Here is a 25,497-nt window from a genome sequence, read left to right as displayed (position 1 = left end):
TAATATTATAGAAAAAAAGGAAAAGCAATGAAAGGACTGCATCTGACAGTGACCTGGACCCAGGCATAATAGACCCTCTTTTGTCTTACACTGACCATTGTGCAGTGCTCTCTTGAAACTGGTATTTTTCTTGGGACACTGAAAGAAAGTATTATCAAACTTTTGCTAAAAATGCTTAATTTGATCCAGGGAACTTAGTAAACCACAGAACTGTGTCAAACCTCCCTTTTTTAGACAAGGTAATTGAAAAAGCAGTCGCAAAGCAGCTAAAAGCCAGACTCTCAAACAAAATCTATCACACATTCCAGTCTAGGTTAAGAAGAAAAGCACTACACAGAAATGATCTACTGATGGCTAGTGACAAATGAGAACGCTCCTTCCTAACCCTTTTTGATCTTTCTGTAGCACCTGATCTGGAAAACCATTACCTCTTAATAGAGCACTTACAATAGTTTTGTAGTCTGAAAGTTACAGTGCTCAACTGGTTCAAGTTCTATCTGACGGGAAGATCACAAGAAAATATTCCTCTATCCTATCACCATCAGCAATTTTATATAGCGCCAATAATTCTGCAACAATGTACAGAGAACTCACATCAGTCCCTGCTCTAAATTCCCTAACATACACATATAGGCCGAGAGAGACTAAGGTCAGTTTAACAGCAACCAATCAACCTACTAGTATATTTTTGGAGTGTAGAAGGAAACTAGAACACCCATGCAAAACCCACGCAAAATCGGAGAGAACATACAAAATCCACATAGATTAGGTCATGGTCAGGAATTGAACTCATGACCACAGTGCTGTGAGGTAGAAGTGCTGACCACTACCCCACCGTGCTGCCCATATAGACTATCGCAGGGTTCTGTTTTATCACCAATACTGTTCTTAGTATATATATGATGCCACTGGGCGATATTATCCAACACACTTGTCTAACCTACCATTGCTAAGCAGATGACACTCAAGTCTACATGTCCTTTCAACCAGTTACTGAAAATCAAGTGCCAAAATTAAATGCATGCCTACCCGATCTGCAAGAGCGCATGGGTGGTAAATGTTTAATACTGAGCCCAGAAAAAACAGAAGAATTTGCATTTGGAGGATAGAGGCTGATATAAGATTGGCAGCAAGACGAATGAGATAAAACATTAAGATGTTAAATCTACACATCTCAGATCATGTACTCAACCTGGGCTTGATACTAGATACTAGATGGTGATCTGTGCTTCCAAAAAGTGTCAGATAATCTAGTGCTCTTCGTCCATCTCAGGAATATTACAGAATTCTAACATCTAATCTCAGAGCCAATACTAATCCATGCTATTGTATCCTTGCATCTACACTACTGCTGTCACTCTACTGAGGTCTTCTCCAGAAAGATGCACTGACTGCAGATCCGTGCCTCTTCTGACCGCACCCAGACATATCCTGTCCCCGGTAATTACCTGTGATGCTGACATCCGTCAGGGAGAAGGTTCCTGCAGAGTGAGCAGGAAAGGTCTTAGTCTCGGCTCTAATAAAGCAGAGGGTAGGCCTCTACTGAGCATGCGCTAGCCCAGCGTAAGCTCACTGGGGGCATGTGTCATACTGCGCATGCTCAGGAGCAGTCTTAGCTCTATTGACAGTCAGAAGGGGGCCCAAGAAGAAAGAACAGCATTGCTGGGTCCCTACCCAAATTTTGCACTGTTAGAATGGACAACATTTTTACTTTATAAATATTCCGAAATACACTATTAAAGAAAACTAAACAAGTTGAATTAACAATGTGTTAAGTGTTGTCCATAAATAGAATTTGCACTTCAAGTAACCATCACCAGTTATTCGTTTTTCATTCATTGCCTCAGTCATACGGTTTGAACAGTATTTATACAAGTGGTTTGAATTATAAAACGCATACAGTATTATTGCTTATGAGTAATTTAAAATTGCCTCCCAGACAAGCAGAAACTTGGCCACTGAAGCTGTACATTTGCCCAACATAACTATAATTTGATGTGTTCTACAAATAGCAGATATCCGGCACTAATTCTTCAGCATGTTTTCTAATACAAATACGTAAAGGAAACAGTAGCACAAAGGAGACATAGTTGATTCCAGTTTCTTTCCCAAGGCAAATGGCTTGAAAATTATGACAATCTACTGTTACCGTATATTTGTCTGAGTGTATTTCTATCTTCTCAATCGGTCTGGACGTGCAGTTTAGGAGATGAAAAGATTACATAATAAATATGGGCAGCATTGTATGAATGTTAAACATTTACTGCCTACACAAAAAGTAAAATTATTGTACATTTTAATGTTCCATTATAGGTTCAAGGAATACCTGGATTACTGGATTAACTATATAAACATTGTACAATTTATTATTATTATTATTACTATTACACATTTACCTGTGCACTGGTTTTCATAAATATCCCCAAGTGTAGATACAACAGTGAATAGACCAAACGGCGCTTAGTGGAATGAAGTGTCAAAGAAAAACGTGCTCAATAAAATAAACCACACATACAGTAGACAGCTTCACATCTAGTAGCACCTATTTGCAGATGCACAACCTAAAAATGGAAACATAAGACAGAAGCGCTAAGACATTGTATGCAACCATAAATAATGGATTTCAGATCCCTGTAACGATGAGTACAGGGATCTGGAATTCCTGTACCCATCGGCTGGATGTGGAGAGCATTTTTGAGTAGAGATGCTCAGGCTCGGTTTTCTGAAAACCGAGACCACCCAAACTTAGGGGATCCGAGTAGGCTCGCGAGCCGACTCGTTACTTATACGCATCCTCGGATCTGAATCGAGGCAAAACGTTATCGTTGCATTGTCGGATCTCGCGGATTCCATAAGTACCTCCCTCCCCAGGAGATCCAACGCCATTGCTCACACAGAAACAGGAGGGGTAGCAGTGTTCTTGTCACTCTCCTGTCTCCAGTGACATTGCTCAGTGCTATTGCTCATACAGAAACAGGAGGGGTAGCAGTGTTCTTGTCACTCTCCATTCTCCAGTGTCATTGCTCAGTGCCATTGCTCATACAGAAACAGGAGAGGTAGCAGTGTTCTTGTCACTCTCCAGTCTCCAGTGTCATTGCTCAGTGCCATTGCTCATACAGAAACAGGAGAGGTAGCAGTGTTCTTGTCACTTGACAAAAATTGACTGGAAATGATTGGAAATTAATGTTATTGAGGTTAATAATAATGTAGGGATAAAAAAGAGCCAAATTATGTTATTCTAGCAAAATAAATATAGGGATTTTAGAAAAAAATCAGGATCTAAAACCAAAACCAAAACACATGAGAGCGGTTTTTGTCAAAACCAAAAACAGAACACGAAGTTAATTCAGATCCAAAACCAAAACATCTCTACTTTTGAGGCCAGAAAGCTTCACTTTGGGACTGTATGGTTGGGACTTTGTTTCCAGATAAGCTCATATCTGTTTTACTTGATGTACGGACATTATTTTGCTTGACTTTTTGGTTCCTGCGCTTTATCAGATAAGCCAAACATTTGTTGCACTTTGGTACGCGGCCATCTATTCATCACCCTTTTATGCAGTGGTTACTTATGGATTCATATCATGTCTCGGCGCTTCTGTTTTATGTTTCCATATATATATATATATATATATATATATATATATATATATATATATATATATAGATATATATATTATAAGGGTGCAGTTGTGCCCTTATATTAAGATTGATTCTAATAAATCACATTCCGCCATGTTAACCTTATGAGAGGGGGGGCACCGTATTTGAGGGGAAGCACTTTGAAAAGTATTAGTGCTACTAAGTTGAACTGTGGCATACCAATGGAGAAATGCCTCTGTGTCCTGTCTGCCAAATTGTGTAAAAAATATGATAAAAATTACAAGTTAGGAATAACTCGCTCTTTTATCCACTTTTTCGGAAAACAAAACAGCAGCCTCTCTCTGTGATAGTGCTGAAACTGCAGCTAACCCCAGAATGTGACGGCATGCCATGTCCGTATTGCATAAGGAACACATCCATTACGGATTCCCCCTTAATCGGCGTCATTTCTTTGATTTTTGAGTAAGAGTTTCAATGGTTTTGATACAGTTTAAATGGTGTGTAAGTCTTACTGGTTTTACTCAATAGAGGTATGTGATCTCTTATCCATAGTTATCTAACCAGAAGGAGATAACATCAGACATACAGAAATAATCACCATATATATCTTCCAGCAGTTACTATGAGAAGCACAGTTAAACAATGTAACAAGGAGGGGAATGTCTGGGGCAGTGTGGGGAACGTCAGGGGTAACTTTTGAATGTCTGAGTAGATTTCAGTCATGGTGCTCCAAATAAAATCATCATCATCATCATCATCATCAGCTATTTATATAGCGCCACTAATTCCACAGCGCTGTACAGAGAACTCACTCACATCAGTCCCTGCCCCATTGGAGCTTACACTCTAAATTCCCTAACACACACACACACACACACACACAGACAGAAATATAAAATTAATCTCATACTTGTACATTGCTTTCATTTTATTGAGCATTGTCAGACTGAGGCATGACGGGGCCACTGGGGAAATGCAATGTTAGGGTCCAAGCAAAAAGTATATGTGCCCTAACTCTCGCATAATTAACAAATACCCCCCCAAAAAAATTTTATACAATTAAATAAGTTAAAAAATAATAAGTTTTATATTGTCCACAGTATATTAAATAATTTGCACCTAAAAGGCTATTTTTAAAACCTAAGAAATAAAAACAATTATATATTCAAAATTATATATAAAAATATAGTACATGCACTTACCTAGATCAAAGTGAATGTAATCTCTTCTGTCTTTTTGGCAGGTGAGGTGCAGTAGCAGGAAATGTCTGGCAGAAAGGAGTAGAAATGTGTTGGTGGGGCCAGCGGCTGCACCGGGGGGCTGGCAGCGGTGGTCAGTGCAGCAGAAGGGAGGCGGATTGTGGCAGAATGGTGCGTCTGGAAGCAGGGAAGGGAGAGTGTGGCAGATAGGGTGTCTGAAAGGGGGAGTGCAAGCAGGAAATGGGGAGTATGTCACATGGGGTGCCTGGAAGTAGGGAACGGGCATTATGGCAGATGGAGTAACTGGGAGCCAGTAAAGGGGTGACTGGCAGTGGTGGCTAGTGTGGCAACAAGGAAGTGGAGTGAGGAAGATGGGGTGACTTATTACATGAAATGGGGAGTGCGGCAAATGGTGTGTCTGGCAGCATGGAAGGAGTCTGGCAGTAGGGGCGCCTGGAAACAGAGAAGGGTGGACCCTGGCAGATGAGGTGCCTCAAAGCAGGCAAGGGGAGTGTGGCAAATGGGGTGTCTGGATGTAGGGAAGGTGAAGTCTGGCAGATAGGGTACCTGGAAGCAGGGAAGGAAGAGTGTGGCAGATGAGGTACCTGGAAGCCAGGAGCAGACACATCACACCATAGTATATTAACCCTTTACATATACACACACACACACCAGTCCAGACAGTATGTTAAATATTTACATACATACACCAGTCCCCATGGTATATTAACCCTTTACACACATGACAGGGGAGGTGCAGCAGAGAGAGATTACTGGCAGAATGGAAGACAAATGTGTTGGTGGAGCCAGCAGCAGCACGTGGTAACTGGCAGCGGTGACCAGTGTGACAGCAAGGAGGTGGATTGTGGCAGATAGGGCTCTGTTCAGAGCAGGGACTCTGATGATAGATGATAGGCAGGTTGGGTGACCCAGTAGGGCCAGCACCCTCATGCTGTGCTTACCAGGCTTGCCATGCACCCCAGTTACTGGAAAGGGGGCTCCAGTCAATAATGTGCCAAAATAAAGAGGGGGAGAGAAGGGGAGCGAGAAGGAGTGAAGAGGTCCCAAGGTGGGAGCCAGACACAGGAAGAGCTGCAATGCCTGGATCACGTAGCCCCACCCAGTGTCAGACTGGGGCATGAAGGGTCCACAGGGGGAATACAATGGTAGAGGTCCACCAGAGGGAGTGTGGTAGAGAGGCGTAACCAAACTACTAGAGGGGGTAGGGTAAGCCCACGAAGGACAACTAGCACCATAGTGTAGTATATAAAGAATGCAGTGTGTATACAAATAGTGCACATTTTGGCCTGCCCCTTAGATTGAGTAGAACAGTCATCAAAATCGGGATTGTCCCACTAGAATCACAACTGTTGGCAGACTGTCCTACCTGTTCTTGTCACTTTCACCACCTGTGCCTGCTGATTTCTTTAGTTGCGGCTTGTCTGGATCCTGGAATGTTGGGGCCCTATTTGGAAAACAAAATGGGCATAATTAGAAAATGCCAACCAACCCTGGCGTTAATTCAATAGGACCCACAATTAATTATTAGGCCTTCCTCCAGCCGTAACATTAAAATAATAGTATTCCCATTTAATAAATAGATCTACATCTCTCCAACCAAACCCAACATTGAAGTAATAGTATTTCCATTTAATAAATAAACCTATTTCAATCCCTCCAAACAGCCCCAGCAATAAATTAATAGTATTTACATTTATTAAATATACCTATTTCCCGCATTCATCACTGCCATTAAATAATTAATATTCACATTTAATACCCCATCTTAAATTAATAGTCCCCACTATTAAATTAAATTGCCCCACCATCGCCCCACAAACAAAAGAGCACCCATTAATTAGCCACCACCTACCGCACACACACATTATATTGCCACATGCCCCATGTGCCATCACACACACACACTACATTGCCACAAGCACTCTGTGGCATCAAACACACACTACATTTCCACAAGCATCATGTGCCATCACACACACATTACATTGCCACAAGCCCCATGTGCCATCACACACATTACATTGCCATAAGCCCCCTGTGCTCCATCACCACCACGCTGTGCCCCCTTATGATCACACTGCACCCTCCATGCTGCTTTTCCCCTCTTCATCACTCTCTGGACCCCACCTGGTCTGGTATATATGTGGAAACACTGATTATGGAGAGGAGGTCTCCGGAGGTAATTAACTCCTTTTTCAAAAAAGAAAATGAATGCAGTTATATATAGAACTTTATCAAGATTACAATCCTGATGATTAGGATGCACTTACTTATTTACTTACACATACTCTGGTGGTTAGGGGTGAAAATCACTGGGTATTTGCGGTGGTTGATAAATTTCCCTGTTAGGGTCTTTTTAGATAACTTTTACCAATAGAACTTTGCAAACTACAAAATTCATAGCAGCCAACCAGTCATAATCTACATGCCCTATAATTTGCCATAACTAGGGTAGGGGAAGTGGAGAATATATTTGACCAGGAGGCATTCTTGCATACAGTCATGGCCAAACATATTAGCAGTTTCTTTCTAATATTGTACTATTTCTTCCATAATATTGTTGAAATTAAAAAATAAAATATTTTGATACCCACATATGTATGTACTTGGTTTGCATTGTAATAAAACAAAACTTATTCCAGACAGAAATACTTTAATGGGCCTGACAAAATTATTGCCACTTTTTAGTAGTTTAGTTCGAAATAATTAAATTAAATTTAAGCAGGTGATTCTCCTTTTCTTTGGAATGGAACTCACCTATGGTAAGTAACAGGTGCCTGCAATATAAAAATCACTCAGTAAATGATCTTGAATAGAGAAAATGACACATTCTACTGTTTAGTGACACTGTGTGTTTCACACATCCTGGTCCGGCGGTGTCACCTCACGGCCATTCGTGCCAAGGTACGACAGTTTCAACTCGCACCACTCGTTGCGAATGAAAGGGTGTTATATCGTAGGAGACCCAGGAGGGCCCCACTGCTGAAAGAGACTGGAGTTTGCCAAAACACGTCTGAGCAAGGCAAATTGCTTCTGGGAGAATGCCATGTGGACAGAAGGCCAATGGTTAAAGCCCATCATCCTGTCATGAGCCCCGGTGGTACGCCACATCCTGGCGTGAACTAGCAGCTGGGCGCGTGCTTTAGTTTCTATGTTATTATCCTTGTGGCATAGATGTAGGAGAGTGTAGGAACATCCTCCAACTCCAGGGGGAGCTCTCATATGATTTAAACTGGTTCATTTATATTTTTATAACATGCTTTCTGGTTTATGTTGTTACCTATGCCAGTTCTAGCTAGTAATTAATTAGCAGCCTCCTGAGACTGATTGTCAGCCCTGTCCTCCTCTGTCCTGATTGGCTCTAAGTACTATTTAAGGCAGTGAGGTCTGAGCCTCACTGCCGGTTATAGTGTTCTGTTCCTGTACTGCTGCCTGCTCCTGTTCTTGTTTAGTGTTTGGTGTTGAAACCTTGGATTGATTACCTGTGTATGACCTTTTGCCTGTTCCCAGACTCTGAACCACTGCCTGTGACCTCGATCTTTTGCCTGTACCCAGACTCTGAACCACTGCCTGTACCTGACATCCTCTCTGGTGCTCTGTCCAGTCCGCTGACCTCTGGCCTGACGCTACACCGTGTGCTACCTCCTGTACCTGTGCGCTGCCGTGTTAGCATAAACTCATACTACTCTGAGCATAAGACCTGGGGGCATCTGAGTACCTGTGAGCATAACCAGTCTCTACAGGAATGGCGGCTGCTAAAGGTGAAGACCTCTTCTACCTGTTCTATGAGTTTATGCCGCACTGGTGGCCATAACACATCCTTATGCAAATCAAAATTAAAAGAAATCCTACCATACAATCAAACAAAGAGGAGATTTAGTGATGTTTGGGATTGCTGCGACGCATCTATAACTAGATGTCTAGAATGTGTACATGGCATTATGAAATCTGTAGATTACCTATTTTGGAACCCAGTTCAGAAAGCTGGGTCTCTGTTGAAGGTCATTTTTTTTGCAGCAGGACACTGACCCCAAACACACTTCAAAAAATCCCCAGGAATGGTTCAAGATAACACACTGAACTGTGCTGAAGTGGCCAGAAATTAGTCCAGATCTAAATCATAACCATAGATCACCTGCAGGAAGATCTGAAAACAGCATTTGGGAGAAGGAAACATCTGAGAGAACTGGAGCTGTTTGCACAAGAGAGGACCAAACTGCAGTAGAGGGGTGCAGGAAGCTCACCCATGGCTATAGGAAGCGGTTGGTTGCAGTTATTTTGATAACCAAATAGTAAGTCTAGGGAGTCAATAATTTCGTCAATGTCATTCTTCTCATTTGCTGATTTGAAAGGGTATACAGTATTAAATTCAGAAACATAAAAAAAGGTACTGTATACTAACAGATAAATAAATATGAAGCCAAATACTGTTGTTAATTTCACCTTGTGCTTAGAGGAAATTGCAAGTTATTTGAAAAAATTGTAAGGGAGCCAATATTTTTGGCCACAGCTGTAGGTGTAGGGGACCACTAAGCCCAAATACCATTCATACACAGGGACTATCTGCTTTCTTGGTTTTGCTTACTAAATGATTGGACAAGATGCTTTTTCTGCAGTATATTTTCTATTATATTTAAGTTTTTTTAAATCTAATTGTAACTTAGTTTAGTATTTTCCTGCTATGAAGCCTTATTGGCTCTAGAGACCGTTAAACCCCATGGAGGTGGACCCACATAACAGAATCTTTAGCAATAAGCGTTACAATAGAGTTACTGTTCATACAGAATACACATGCTGCATGGTTGCACGGCAGTGAGTTTGGTTGCTTGCAGTTTTCACCATGGAAACATGGAGTATGCATATGAGGGGCTTTATTCTCAAATGAAACACTAAACAGAGGTTAGTTAAAAGCTCGCTTTAGAACAAGTACAATACAAACCATACTGTAGCATATGTATAGGTGGCCACCTAGTGGAAATAGTTAAAAATGCAGTCCTTATTTTCATTATTGAGGATTTCAAATAATTATTAGAACTACTTCCAAACTAAAGAGTCAATTTTCATTAAGCGGACAAATAAAATACAATTACCAGTTCTGATACATAGAGGTAGATCCAATTAAGCCTGAAATCACGTTGTTCCTATGTGTGCATTTCTAAGTATTACATTACATATCTTCCTGTGAGTCTCATCCTGTGAAGTTGCGGATGTTCGCCCTTAATTGAATATGCCCCATAATGTCGACTTATAATTTAACAACTGTCAGAACAGTTGATTAAAATTCCTGGCGGTGTGACTCACAAAACGGTTTGCGGAATTATGCCAATATTCTATTTTGTATGAACCTGCTAACAATTCTTCTATTACTAGTTCAAACAAAAAAAACATTAAAAAAAAGGCAAATTTTATAATGTTCATTTGTTAAAAATTCCATCTTCATCTTCTCAAACGTATTCACCAGCAGTGAAATAATGAAATTCAAATTTTTTTTAATTTTCCTAAAATATTTTGCTCATTTCTAAACTCTAATCTAAATTTCTAAACTAAAGTAACTACAATGCAATGTGTGAAAATTTCATAGGTGCTTGGTTGTAAGAAGCAGGAAGCCTTAAACTGAGTTTTTGTTTACTAAAATTAACTCTCACAGCCACAGTGCAGGGTTTATAATCCCTCTAAACCACGTTTTTTAATAACTGCATTCTATTTTTGTAAACCCCTCTGAAATAAAAATTGAATAAATGAGAGCTGTCTCGCTAAATCAGTATAGAGTCTAGCAAAAACTACTAAATCATGGCAACAGGTCATTATGAATGTCAGCCTGGAGGAAGAGCGCTCGCTAACTTTCTAAAACAGGCAGTTTCTCTTTATGAACTCAGTAATTAGTATAAAACGAGATCCAGGTGTTATCACTGTGGAGTGTTTAGGGAGTTCAAGCAGTTCACAAACTTCTAAGCACACCTGAAAATAATAGGCTGTGTCATAGTATTTTCTACACTGAAAGTGGTTTATAACAAATGTTTTTACAATGCCAGAATATAAAGAAAATACCATTGTTTTGTAAGGGCTACATAGCTAATATGGATGAATAAAAAGCAGCAAGTTCGTATTTCAGGATTTCATTTTCAGGCAAACTGTTGAGATATATATAACATTTTTCATCCTTTTTATCCTCAATAGTCAACACCATATTATAGATCAAACCTTATTTCACATGGGGAAATAAATGTATTAAAATATTTTTTGCAATATAAGCCCCACAGAGGTGGAACTAGCCAGTTGCGGGCCCTGGTGCAGGGAGGCGAGGAGGAAACAGGGGCCCCCGACTCTCTGCATCTACCATGCAGCGGGCCCCATTATCTCCATGGGCCCCGGTACATGGCACCTGCCACACCAATGGCATACTTGCCTACTTCCAGTAGGCAATGTCTGGGAGAGGGGCGTGGCTAGAGGGTAGGAGGGCATCTGGAATCGCGTCATTTTGACCCCCGCCCCTCACTAAAAATCATCATTTTACTCGTGGGGGCGTAGCCAAAATGACATGATTCCAGGTGAATCACCTCATTTTAGCAAGGGAATTTCGGGGTGCAGGAGAAATGCCAGCTCTCCCGGGAGTCCGGGAGACTGACCCGAATTGCATGTATGGTAGTTCCACCACTAGCCCCACTCTCTTTTTTTCAGAGCAGAGCATGGAACCTCCAACATGACTCCTCCCACCAAGTAAAAATGTTCTGCTCCTGAACTTTCTACTTAAAAACAGTAGAGTTCATTTTGTGGGCTGAACCAATCATTTTCTTAGGATTCAGTGACATCACTGAATCATTGTCTGACTAATATTCCTGAGGCTTGATTTATTTTAATGAGTTATTGGTTTCTGATAAAATCATAGGCTACCTTCTTATCAAAGTTAATCCACAAAATGGCAGCCTCAACCGTGTATACGTGACGGGTCCACTTTAAATTACTTTTGCAGTTACCTGTGCTGAAATAATTCATGTGACGAAAACACCCTCTCATCAGTCAGAACAGGAAACTGCTGTAGAACGAGTTGAGAGGGAAGTTTGGGAAATAAACATTTTGTACCAGGTGGAAGGGGTCGTTTTAGAGGGTCTGAGCATAAGGGTGAAAAAAATTGATTAATCATATGACCTGTCCTATGTTCACTGGTAGACATTATAAAACAATTTAGTGTTATTGTTTTCACAATAAATCATTCAGTAGAAAGCACAGTTGCCTACTGTTTGGCCCCAGCCTCTGGGAGATCCCGGAAGGGAAGTCTAAGAGGCCAGTGCGGTGGACGGGGTCATTAGGGCGCAGTTCACATCATCAGACCCCTGCATTCCCACTGCATGATGACATGAATCACAGCCTCGCTCTGCAGTGGAAAGACCTGATGACGCGAACTGCGTCATCAAGCCCCCGTCACATGACTGCACAAACAAGAGAAGTGGGATTCGGGAGTGTGGCCTACTCTCCCGGGAGTCAGGGAGGACTCCCCAATATACAGGAGTCTCCAGGAGTTGTAGGCAAGTAATGGAGAGCAGGCAAGACATTTTTATACCCTGCACTTTAAAATAGTAGGGGCCTAAGCAAGACTAGAAACAAGGCAGATCTTATCCCGGGCAGCACTGTGAGCACCACAGAAACTCCATACAGGGTTTGCACTGGCCCTGCTGTAGCAAGTGAGTGAAACGGGACCAATGGTATTCAAGTTGCAGCAACTCGATTCTCTACCTTTTTGCCGCACCAGAGGGATTCTACGGAATCCTGATAGTGTGCTGCCCCCTGGAGGCCCCAGGGAGGAAAGCACCACAGCCAAGCTCAAAGAGCACGTGTTGTGGCTGCACTAGGACTGTTGCTTCAAGGTCTGAATCCTACCCTTCTGAAGACATATTTGGTTTGGAGAGGGAACTATACCTCGGAGTACCAAAGTCCAAAAGTAATCTGGGCAAGAAATATAAAGCTTAAATCAAAACTATTTAAAAGACAATTTTGCTATAAATTCCAAACCATTTTCCAAACATCTCTCTCTACATATATATATATATATGTATTTATTTATTTATTTAGAGAGAGAGAGAGAGAGAGAGAAAGCGAGCCCTGGTGCTCCTATTTATTAGGCCCCTCCAGGCCTCACGAGCGACCTCGGCAAAATATGACGCTGCACCTGCAGCCTAGGAGGGGTGGGAGGACTTTGTACTAATAATAAAATTAATGAATTAAATTTTTTTAAATTAGAAATAAATAAATTAATATTAATGTTAAATTTAATTATTTATATTGGTTAACTTGTAACTCACCTGAGTTTACCAATGGAGTCGGAACCACATCTGTTCCCACCATAATCTGTCATCACCAGGCCACCAAGTGAGGACTGGGCATAAGTACTTTGTAGCTACATCCCTCTTGATCCCCTGGTCTTTTTATTCCATCTTTGGCTGTCTGTAGTGTCCTATAAATTGAGTGTTCCATTTTAAATTGCTTAAAGGAGAAAAGGTGTTTAATGAAACACTTAACCTGCAGGGTCACGACATTGGCACTTTAAATTAACATTTATCTAGGTCTCACATTCTTCAGTGACGTGCGAGTCAACTGCCGGATAGCTGTGTCTTTGGATGTATTTGCTGTCAGCATGATCGAGCCATCGGAAATCTGCAGCTTCGCTTTTTAGGTAAGTCTGTTTATATTCAGGTCATTTTTTTTAAAATCGGTTTTCCTTTGTAGGCATCCTGCTTGTCGGGGTTGTGGTACTCAGAAAAATGTACCCAACCCGTTTTAATATGGAGATATGAAAAGTCTTGGCAATGTAGGGTGCAGTTGGGAGTTTCAGTTTGGTAAGGACATCGGGTTAATGACTTGGAGGATCTTAAAAGGGCCAATGATCCTAGGAGTGAACTTCATGCTGGGGACCTTCAGTCGGATGTTCTTCGTGGAGAGCCATACTCTGTCTCCTATCTTCAGTGTTGGTGCAGCTCTCCATTTCTTGTCAGCAAAAAACTTGTATCGGTCGAATGATTTTTTGAGGCATTTGAGGTCTTGGGCCCAAATGGAGGTAAAGTCGTGATTCAAGGCATCGACGGCAGGAACCTTAATGAGATATAAAGCGGAGAACTTGTGAAGGAGGGGATGGAGGCCATAGACAATGGGTAAACATGTTGCAGAAGTGGACTTGTGAAAAAGATTATAATGAGCGTACTCAGCCCAGGGTAGAAGGTCGGACAAATTATCTTGAGTGGAGGAAATATACATACTGATGAATGTCTCTAGGTCCTGATTGACCCTCTCAGTTTGGCCGTTAGACTGAGAGTGGTATGCAGACGAGAAATTGAGTCAAATATTGAGAAATTTGCAGAGGAATCGCCAGAATTCGGACATGAACTGGACTCCTCGGTCAGAGACAATTTCTACTGGACACCCATGCAGGTGAAGATCTGAGCAAAGACAGAAGCAGAGGGAAGACCCATAAGTGGGATGAAACTAGTCATTTTTGAGAATCGGTCAATCCCCACCCAGACCATATTGAATTTCTTATTAGGAGCGAGATCGGTAAAGTCCATGGAGATATGGGTCCAGGGTTTCACAGGAAGAGGTAGTGGTAAAAGAGGGCCACAAGGCATCTGGCGTGAAGTCTTGTGCTGAGAACAAGTATCACAACCCATCACAAATTCTCTCACATCAGAGCGAAGGGTAGGCCACCAATAACTTCTGGAGACAAGTTCTGTAGTCTTGAGTGCTCTGGCATGACCCGAGAATTGGGAGGAATGGAACCAGAGAAGAATTCTTCTCCAAAGTTTCCATGGGACAAAGGTTCTCCCAGAAGGCAGACTTAAAGGAGGCCCTACCAAGGTGAGGGATAAAGATTTGGGATCTAGAATGATTCTCAGAGCCTTCCATCTCCAGCTCATTGTCAAAGGACTAGAGAGGGTGTCTGCCGTCTTGTTCTTGTGACAGGGCTTAAAAGTGATGTGGAGATCAAAAAAGAAGAATAGGGACCAATGAGCCTGCCTTGGGTTCAGACACTGAGCAGTTTGCAAGTACAATAAGTTTTTACGGTGAGTGAAGATAGTGACGGGGAACCTGAAACCCTCTAATAGGTATCTCCACTAGGACATTGCTAGGAGTTCTTTGTCACAGATGGTGTAGTACTTCTAGGAAGGAAGGAACTTACACAAAAAGAAACTACAAGCATATAATCTTCCAGAGAATGGTTTGTGAGAGAGCACAGCTCCTGTCTTCACGGAAGAGGCATTGAGAGCTCTGAAGATCTCATTAACAAAGCTTTGGAAGATTGTAAGTGTATTACAGCGCCTGAATGGCATGACTAGGTACTCACAGTGACTATCTTGGGTGTTAAATGTGCTCTTCCACTCATCCCCACTGTGAATCCGGTTCAATTTATAGGCTCCCGCAAATATAATTTGGAGAAGATTCAAGCGTCCTTAATGCGATCAAAAAGTACGATTGCTAGAAGAACAGAATATAGTTTTTTAAAGGTGATGGCTTTCAGGCCTCAATAATCGATGCAAGGGCTTAAAGACCCATCTCTTTTCATAACGAAAAAGAAACCAGCCCCAGCTGGTGATGAAGAGGGCCTGATGAATCCCTGTTGCAAATTTTCCTTAATATTTTCAGCCATAGCTTGGGTCTCCATTAGCGACAAAGAATAGACTTGAATAAACTTGACCATGGGGAGGAGGTTTGCCAGAGGTGGCAAAATCTCAGAATGTTGCTTATTAAACATGTCGTCATAAAAGGCGTAATGTGTAGGAAGGGAAGAGCTGATTGCCCCATACATGTTAGGTAAAGACCGGAAAGGCTGAGCTTCCTGAGACAGTGGGACTCACATGCAGTTCCCCAAACCAAGATTTGAGAAGATGACCAATCCACTTGAGAAGCATGTTGTTATAGCCAAGGAAGTGGTGGTTCAAGGCAGCATGAGGAAGGAGATCTGTTCCTGATGTAAGGCTCATATTTGAAGGAACAGAGGAGTGGTTTGAAGCTGAATTACACCATTAGAGATGTGACTGACGTCTATGGCAGTGATGAATACTCAGACCTTCAGTGGGGGAAAAAGGAAGGGCCCATTGGTCCACTAAAGGGGATGCAATGAAATTCCCAGCAGCATCAGAGTCTAGGAAAGCTGAGGTATTTTACTGACCAAAGGGACAGTGTAGGGTCACTGGAATTGCAAAGATATTGGTTTTGTGAAAGTTAGGTGAGGATTTAGAGGAACCTAGCCTGACCTCTCCAACAAAGGTTAGGACTTGGCCTTTCCCGAACACTTAGGACAGGAATTAAGGAGGTGATCAGGCCTCAGCACACTAGATGCAGAATTTGTATTTCACCCTCTTGTCCCATCCTTCAGCACCCTAGTTGAATGAATGAATGAGACGAGATTAGAGACTGTAAGTGGGGTGCCAGTATAAAGGTAGGACTGCCGGTAGGTTCCTTCTAGGATGTTCTCTCACTGAATCAAATGTCTACTCTAGGGAGAACAAAACATTGAGTGTAGAGGGGAGTACCTGAGTAGCTAGTATGACCTTGATGCTGTCGGAAAGGGCCTGCCTAATAACTTCTACTAACACCTCATCATTTCACTATAATTCAGAGGACAGTATAAGAAGCTGGATAAGGTATTGGCGTAGACATAGACCTGCTGGAGGCAGCAGAGGAGTCCCGACCCGGCTCATCAAATATTTTACAGAAACAGGAGATAAAAGCAGCGCTTTTCTGAAGCAGTAGGTCGTCCCGATCCCAGAGAGGAGAAGCCCAGATCAGGGCTGAACCAGGGAGCAGAGAGATGATAAGGGTGACCTTTGCTCTATTGGTGGGAAAGTACTGAGGTAGGAGCTCAAACTGAATAGAGCACTGGGTTAGGAACCCACAGAACGTCTTGATGTCTCTGTCATATTTGGAAGCCATAAGGTAGAAAAGCAGGAGCTCCTGCTACACAGGATTTGGGAACAGCTGCTGGAGGGGGATTGGAAAGGGATCCCTATAAGGTGCCCAGTCAGGTAGCAAAGATTTGTAGACACTGCAGCAGCTGAAGTTAGGTAGCATTTTGCTGCTCCACCCTACCCACCAGGAGTTGGAGCATATGCTGGGTAGATGGTTTTTCAGAAAGATCCATGTTGGCCAGATCCTACTATATTGTTAGCGGAAAGACTTTTGGATTCTTTGCAATTTGTGTGGTTTAGTACTGCCAGTCACTGTTCTCCGGGCAGGCACCAAGAAGGACCAGTTGGAGATGGTGTAGGTTTAGAACCAGTACAGGTATCTGAATGACCAGGTTAGCTGGAAAGCTGGAATTGCTGACTTTGCAAATATGACAGGTGACTGCAGGCTCAGGGTATCTGGATTGCCAGGTTTATCTGGGCAGCTTAAGACTCTGGTTTCCAAAATTTGACAGGTGACTGCTGATGCAGGGTGTCTGGATTGCCAGGTTAAGCTGGGAATTTGAACACTCTGGTATTTCTGGTATGGCTGGCGACTGCAGATGCTGGGTGTCTGGATTGCCAGGTTAAGCTGGAAAGCTGGAGACACTCGTTTTCCAAGTTTGTCAGGTGACTGGATGCAAAGGATGTCTGGATTACCAGGTTAAGCTGGGAAGCTGGAGACTCTTATTTTTCAAATTAACCCTAACGCTAAGTTAATAGAGACCAAATCCCTAGTCACTGGCCAACTTGTTCAGCGTCGCTCACACTGCATAATAAACAACACAGGCTTAAATACTTTAAACTCCTCCCACATCCCTAGCCTGATGGACAGGTGATGCGCCCACCTGGCCTTTAAAGAGGAGTTTCTCTGCAGGTGCTCTGCTTGATTAGACTCACTGCAGACACTGCCTGGCAGCTGCTGTCAGTTGTGGAAATACCTATAAACCACTTCAAAATAAGTAAGTTAAATAACACTTTATACAATTATTTTGTAGTTTAAAGAATTCTCAATCTGTCTTTAAATGTATTATGAATGTTTTGTTGCCCTTCAAAAAGTATGCAAAGACTGTAACATGGGAGGATGGAGCAAATGTATTTCTTAAGCAGGGCACAGCAGGGTAAGAATGGGGTTCTACAGCAATGGGTAGTTTTTAATAATATATATCTATAAAAATGTATATAGATATAAATATAAATATTTAGTGGTCCTTTAAATGTGTTATGGTGAGCTCAAGTTTAGCATGTGGACTGAGTATTGCAATCTTATTTCTCATCACTAGATGGCGATATTTAACCCATAATTCGGTAGAGAATGTAGATTATAAAGTGTGTTGGCCAAAGTGTAAAACAAGTGATTGGAAACTGATTCTCTCACAGGCAAGTTGTATTTGCCTACATTTAAACACACATTGACCTATGTAGGTATATATATATATATATATATATATATAACAAGTTTGTATTCAATGGGGGGAATTCAATTCCCCCCGAAGTAGTGCAGTGTTAAGTCTATTCCTGTTATTACGGTAAATTTAACCCAGATTTCTGCATGCAAAAAGCCGGCATTGAATCTACTGCGATAATGGTATTTAAGCGCACTATTACTGTAATAACTGTAATACTGCACAGGCCGCGTTACTGTAAAAAGTAACGCGACCAATTGAATTCCCCCCAATATACCAGACTATAAACATTGAAATTGAAGTGTACCAGATAATACCACCTATCTCCCTAGCAGAAGCTGTACAACCAGCACTGTCACCAACACTGAGTCACATTTTCTTTCTTAGAGGTGATTTCAAAATCTGTGCCGAGCCAAGTACCCAACGCGATTCATCATTAGGCACATTAAGCCACTGTCAGACTCATCCACAGAATGACACCCCCCACTATCAGACACATACACAGAATGACACCACCCACTATCAGACACATCCACAGAATGACACCCCCCACTATCAGGCACATCTATAATGTGACACCCCCCCCCCCCCCTTCCCCCACTGTCAGGCACATCCACACACAGTGAGAAACCCCTCATTGTCACATACACTCTGTGACACTATAGTCAGGAATGACTCCCCCACCTTGAGGTCCAGGGTGGTCTCCTCTATGTACTGCATACACCAGAGCCACCCGTATCAGCCACATGGGCTCGCTCGAAAGTTTTGGATTACAGATGGTTCCGGAGAGGAACTTGCATGTGGTTGGCTGGCATCGGTATCACACACCTGCACATTTCTCATTGGCTGTTTCTGCTGTCCATTCGGTGATGTTACATTGATTGTAACAATGTGAGGCGTGAGCAGGGCCTGGCTGGGCCAGTATTCCAGGGGGGCATTGGCTCTCTTGGGCTGGCTCACTGGGCTACCTGCAAAATTTGCCTGCCCTCCCTTGTGCGTAAGAGGAATTAACCCATTCATGCCAGGCTCAATACTAGCAACACAGGCTCAGGCACTCCCTGTTAACCCCTCCAGTACATTGTTCCATCCAGCCTAGAAACCCATTCTGTGTTTGTATTCATTCCAGATGTATTAACCCTCTCTGTGACTCTGCCTATACTTCCGGTGTCCCCTCCACACCCTTCCTTATCCCCACAAAGAGCCCTGTCATTAGGTTTCTGCTGAGGCAGCAGTATCTGTTAATCTTGTGCTCACGAGATCTACGAGCAAAGTGCTGGAGTTTAATACCTCCACATAACGGCCCACTGATTGCACACTTATATTTGGAGAGTGATATCGTCACTTGTGTGTTCAGTCATTACTGTAGCTAATTAATTTATGTTCGGTTCTACAACTTACTGGGGTAGGGCTGTACTTAAGTGAGGAGCAGCATGGGAGAATCCCTGGAGGTGGGAGTGAGAGGAGATGAGGCCCAGGATTGAGGCAGATCAAAGGGGGGCGGAAGGGGGAGTATCACGTAGGAAAGGGCTTTAAAGGCGAGGTTGAGGAGTCTGAATTGATTTCTGGATTTCAAACAGGTTACACTATTGGTAGCTAGTTTTTTTAGCCCCCATAGATCCTTGACCTGTAGATTTTGTCGACTGAACCTATCATTATCTTTGATCCATAATCTGTCCTGACTCCTTTCCCCACCAAATTAAAAGCAACAGGGCAATTAGTTATCCATATAATAGACTATTGTCATTGCCAGTAAATTACCACACTGATTCACAGACCGCTGACTCTTCCTGTAAAATGTGTGCTCATCAATGACCCCTGTGTCTATGACATCATCACAGGGAGAACAACAATCAGACGATTGTCTGTGATGACAGCAGTGAGCTTTACACCAGAGCACAGTGATCCTGATTGTTTTCCACTAAATAATGTACTGTGTTTAAATTGGCAAATGTTACATTGGTTAATTAGAAGAAAAAAAAATGCACATTTAGCAGTAAGTCAGTGTTAGTGCTACTGGTTACAATGTATTTATAGGGAAATGTATTTATTTGAATTTATATCATTTAGAATATTTTTGGGGCTTTGCATATAAGTGTTTGATGTTGCATTTCTTGTACTGTGTATTGGTCAGTGGGGAATTGCTGATCGCTGGCAGGGGCACAAGTATCCCTAAAGGGAAATAGCTTACATGGACAGAGCAGTTATGTAAGACCCTAATACTTAAGATGACTGAGAGGCAGCTACATTCATTAGTGCAGCCAATTGATAACCTAGACAGGACTGAGGCAAGTGAGGGGTTAAATTGAAGCTTATTAAACTGATGAGGGTCAAAAATTCCAGTCTCACTGGCAAGGGTCAAACTCAAAATGGGTTGGACACAGACACAGGAGGACTTAAATGGCAAGAACAACAAGGGCATTTGAAGGGGAGGAAGGCCTAACTACTGGAGAGCTGAGTTCCTGGTTTCATAGTGTTTGAGCTTCCAGCAAGCGCCTTTTCCCCTCAGGACCTTCCTATTCATTCTCAGATGCCCTAAGCGCTTGTCTACATGAGAAACTTGGGATTACAGCAGAGTAAGGGAGGATGACATGACCATGGCTAGGTAAGGACTGACAGGGTAATAGGAGGAAAAGGAAAGGCATGGCCTAAGACGTTTTAATAAATATAGACACAAAGGTCCTCTGAATAGTATGTTGGATACCTTGGATGGAGGAGAGATGTCAGCAGAAAGAAATATGTAATATCCAAGGAAAATAAGGAGGAATAATAAATGGAGGTGTAAGAGCCAAACTCTTCAGAGAAGGACCTTGCTTTGCACAAAGACAAACTCTAGGTGTAGCCTGCAGACGACATTCTAATGGTCTGTATTTTGCTGACTGGCTTAATTAGAATACTGCTGATTTGACTTTTAGTCTGTTTTGTGAGGAATACTTTGGAATTGATGGGTCTGAAGTTCCGGTGGGACTCTCTCTCCATCATCTGATCCCCATTTTCTCTGGCTCCATTATTGCCACATGAGTGTACTGAACTATACTTTTGCTTTTGATATTGTGACAATATTGGACTTTTAAAAGATGTAAATAAGATGAATGATTTTAACCTGTTACAAGTGAGGGCTCGAGTCATTATCTTTTGAAAGGGAAGTACAATAACATGTGGGACTCTAGAAGCACCTGAAATAATAGCAGTATAATTATATGGTGCAATAAGTGTCATATCCACTTGGGTGAGGCAAATTAGCAGTAACACGGAGTAGCCATCACCTGTGGTATTCCATCCTACCAAGGTGTTTTGCACTGTGAATATCTTCTATTTATTGATTGTGACATGACTGAGATCAGGACTGTGGCTGAAACACGAAATCCACAAAGGACAAAAGCACAGTATAATAAAAATAACAGGTGAAGACTATAGACAGGGATAATACTACAAAACATACCAGCAGAGTTGACTGCATCTGACCTTATTAACAGCCAATGTCCTGGAGGCGCCATAGATGGAGCACATTTCCCACTTAGAAGTGCTCCTCCCCTTTGGGCATTCTGCCTCCCCCCACTGCTTCTTACCTACTCTGACTGGGAGTGTGGCACTGGGCTTTGACATCTGTTGAAGTCAAATAATTGGTTGAAGTTGGCTAAATTGATTAATTTTGGTTTGCCGTGTGATTGCGATTAGTACGCTACGTCTAATAACGCTTGCACGGGTAAACAACACACACTTACATTTATACTAACATTTGTAAATAGTGCACATCTAATAAAGTTCCAACTCCTATCAGTTTATTAGTAAAACTTAAAGGTTATTTAAACAAAGATAAATCTACATTAACGGTAAGAAATGTATGGTGTTTGGTCTTAAATTAATCTGCATTTTACCAGCTGGAATCCGGTACCATCGGAGAACCGATCGCACATAGCGGTCGCTAGTTATGATCAGTATAATATTCATACTCAAAAATACTTTGTAAAAAGACTTAGTTCAAACCAGCTTGAGTCGGTTTCCTCAAGCAAGACATGTGCCCAGCTGTTGGAGTAAGCTGCCACCACCTTTAGACAGAGGAATCGTTTGAACTGACCTATGACCAGCAGTCTACTGAAACATCATAAACCCTGGACCAATGAAGAACGACCTATGTTTATCTTTGTGTACATTGTGACATCATCACTGTTTGTTTGTTAACTCAAACTGTAAATAGGCAAGTCCTGGGCCAGTATTAAATCTCTCTTCCTGACTGCAGACTACAAAACTGAATATAGACCTGCATCTAAGGACACTTGCGTAATGTATTTGGTTATACTTTCCCGTATTTTGTTATACCCTCTTATACTTCATCATAGTTTGCTGTAATTCTGCAATCTTTTGCTATTCAATTTCTTTGTGTGTTGGAACCACATTAATTGCATTGGACAATATTTATTTGTAGCAACAATACGGACATAAAACATCATAGCCAAGTGCCACACTCCGGGCGTAACACTGTCATGGAGGAGAAGCAGCCAGTGACGCCACATGTAAGAAGCAGCCGGCTTGTCGGTGTCCGGGGTTCCATGTGCAGACAGTATTTCTAAACATGGCGGAGGTAAGGAACTTTAAAAAATACATTTGCTGTTTGTAGTTATCGGAAAACAATAGTTCTAAATATAGCATTTCAAATGGGATTTTCCATATCTTAATATTGCAGCAACTGAATGTTCAATTTCCCATTCCAATTTACTAAAGAATTTACTAAAATGTGTTTTGTGTTTTCTTTGCGTTTCGCAAACCACCTCACATGTGGTTTCTGCTCCAAACAAAATAATCTACCATACTTGTCCACTCTCCCGCAATTCCCGGGAAAACTCCAGATTTCTGGGTAGGTCTCCCAGAGTCCCTGGACAGCAGACCATGCTCCCACATCCTGCCCACTTCCTATCGATTCATCATGAATGCAATACATCATGTCCTGTCCCTGTCAGTACTTGCTTATTTGCTAAGACGTTGGCAACTGTGGGATTTACTAACCTGCGTTATACACACACCACATGCAATGTGTGGCGGTTTGCAAATACTTAAACTGCACGCGGTTTAGGCAATAAAAAGGCTTGGTTCTGACAAGATAACTGAGATAGCATACTGTCTGAGCTGTGTTGCCCTTCATAACAGAAGGGAGACAATATTGACTTATGAATTATGGGGGAAATAATTATTTATTTATTATGGAGACTAAATGAATCTAATGTTTATTAAGGGGACAATATTTTTTTATAATGTTATCAAGGGGGTAGGATTAATATATTATGCTATTATGGGGCAAACGTGATTTATAACGGAGGCAATAATTTATTACAGGAACGACACTTAATATTTGATGATGGCGGCATCATTTATAGCGCACACTTGTGGCACTACAAGTTCCAGCATGCACATGGGGGCAGCTTCCTACACTGCACGATTTGAATTCTTTCCATGTTAAAAAAAAATAAAAAATGGGATAGCGGTTCAAGTACTGGCACTTTGAAAATAGCTGTTTTGACTTTATTGAAATAAATTGTATAAATTTCATCTGCTGTACACAGCTGTCCTGAGCTGGCAGTACTACCTACTGTAAATGGGAGTACACAGTGCACACAGCCTGAGTGATGATGACCAGGGCAGTAAGTGCGACAGACCACAGACAACACTCTATAAGTATGTGAAAGAGAATTAATAAATGCAAGAAGACAGGGCAGTTCAAAATCTTCGACCAATAGCTAGCCAGTGGGCAAAAAAATTAATAATTACCAGCCAGCAGTCATATAATATAAATTGTGGCACACTTTATCAAGACCAAAATAAATTGAATGAATTTCAGCTACTGATCACTGACACAGCTGTTCCAGCCCATCAAAACCCCAGAGCAGAAGTAATTCACTGTCATCACTTTTATTAATATAGATTAAATGAATTCCGTTGAATGCAAATGGTTCAATACAGTGCAAAATGGCCCTGCGCTGAACAGCGAAACGCCAATGCTGTATTGCTGGCACTTCTGCAAAATGGTTTGTTCTGCCATAATACTATTTTCACTGCAACTTCACTCAACCCAAAGTCACGGGAAGAGAAATATATTGAAATATTCCATTTAAATATCATGTAGGCCACTGGGGAGCATTGTTGGCAGTCACTGAGTTACTTCTAGCACACTGACACATCATTATTTTAATTTGACCATTTGCTGCAGTCAGTGATCTCAGTACCCAAAGCAAGACGGCAAAGTGGAGGCTGGAGGTCAGACAGGTTTTCAGGAAACAGTTGGCAATATGACCGATTGGAGCCACTAGTATTTTTTTTTAGCCTCTCAGTTCCCACAAGCAGCATTGTATTAACACCTTCAGCAAAACAAATATGATCTCAGTGGTACAATTATATAGGTGACATGATTCAACTCCTGACCCAAGTGCAAACCTCTTTAAATCATCAAATGCTGGTGACTATACCGCTGATCTGGTTATTATAAGGGTTGTGCGTTCACGCACTGCATATTTTAATTTGCAGAGTCCCCTTTGTCCTATATTTTCCAAATTCATAGGTTTTCATCCTTTCTGACAAATATTGATCATTAAAAATGCAGATTCCCTTTTTTATTGCTAAATACATGTAACTCTCATGTAACGCTCAATTAAAATCACACTTGCAAACTCTCACGGAATGTCCGGGAGACTCCCGAATTCCGGATCGGTCTCCTGGACTCCAGAGAGAGTAGGGCAGCCTCCTGCATCTGCCAACTTTCTAGTTAAGTGGGCAGAATTAGTGCCGCAATTGCGAATGACATTCAGGTAGTGGACCTTCCACAAGCAAGAATATTATGGTCAGTCTGTGATACCGCAGCCAAGCTGTCATATCGTGTTTTACATTTTGTTCTGAAATATGTCCTTTTACTAATTTAACACAGCGTGAAGGTGAGAACAGTTACTAACCCCCAGCTAAATTAATGTAAAATCACTTAATAAAATCAATCCATCATTTAAAATCCAGACACAAGTCACACAATCCAGAAAATAAGATTCACTTCAGCAATAGGTGTTGATGTGTGTATTTTATGTAGGAATTGCTGACTTAATGTTTTTTCAGCTGCAATAATCATATAAAGCAGTGTTTTATCTTATTTTACATTGGATGAAAAAACATGTTTGTCTGGGAAAAATGAGACAGTGAGAACGAAATACCACTTACAACATTACAACTTTTTAATGCAAAATTGTAGAGTTTTTTAAAATATATTTCAAGATCAAATAAACAAATGTAAAAAGTAATACAGAATGGGTATTAATGGGAATTAGTGGCACTAGATCTGATGGAGGGAACTGAAGACTTCCTATT

This window comes from Mixophyes fleayi, chromosome 3, assembly GCF_038048845.1.
Source record: "Mixophyes fleayi isolate aMixFle1 chromosome 3, aMixFle1.hap1, whole genome shotgun sequence".
NCBI classification, from domain to species: Eukaryota; Metazoa; Chordata; class Amphibia; order Anura; family Limnodynastidae; genus Mixophyes; species Mixophyes fleayi.
Note: the sequence above shows the minus strand (reverse complement) of the source record.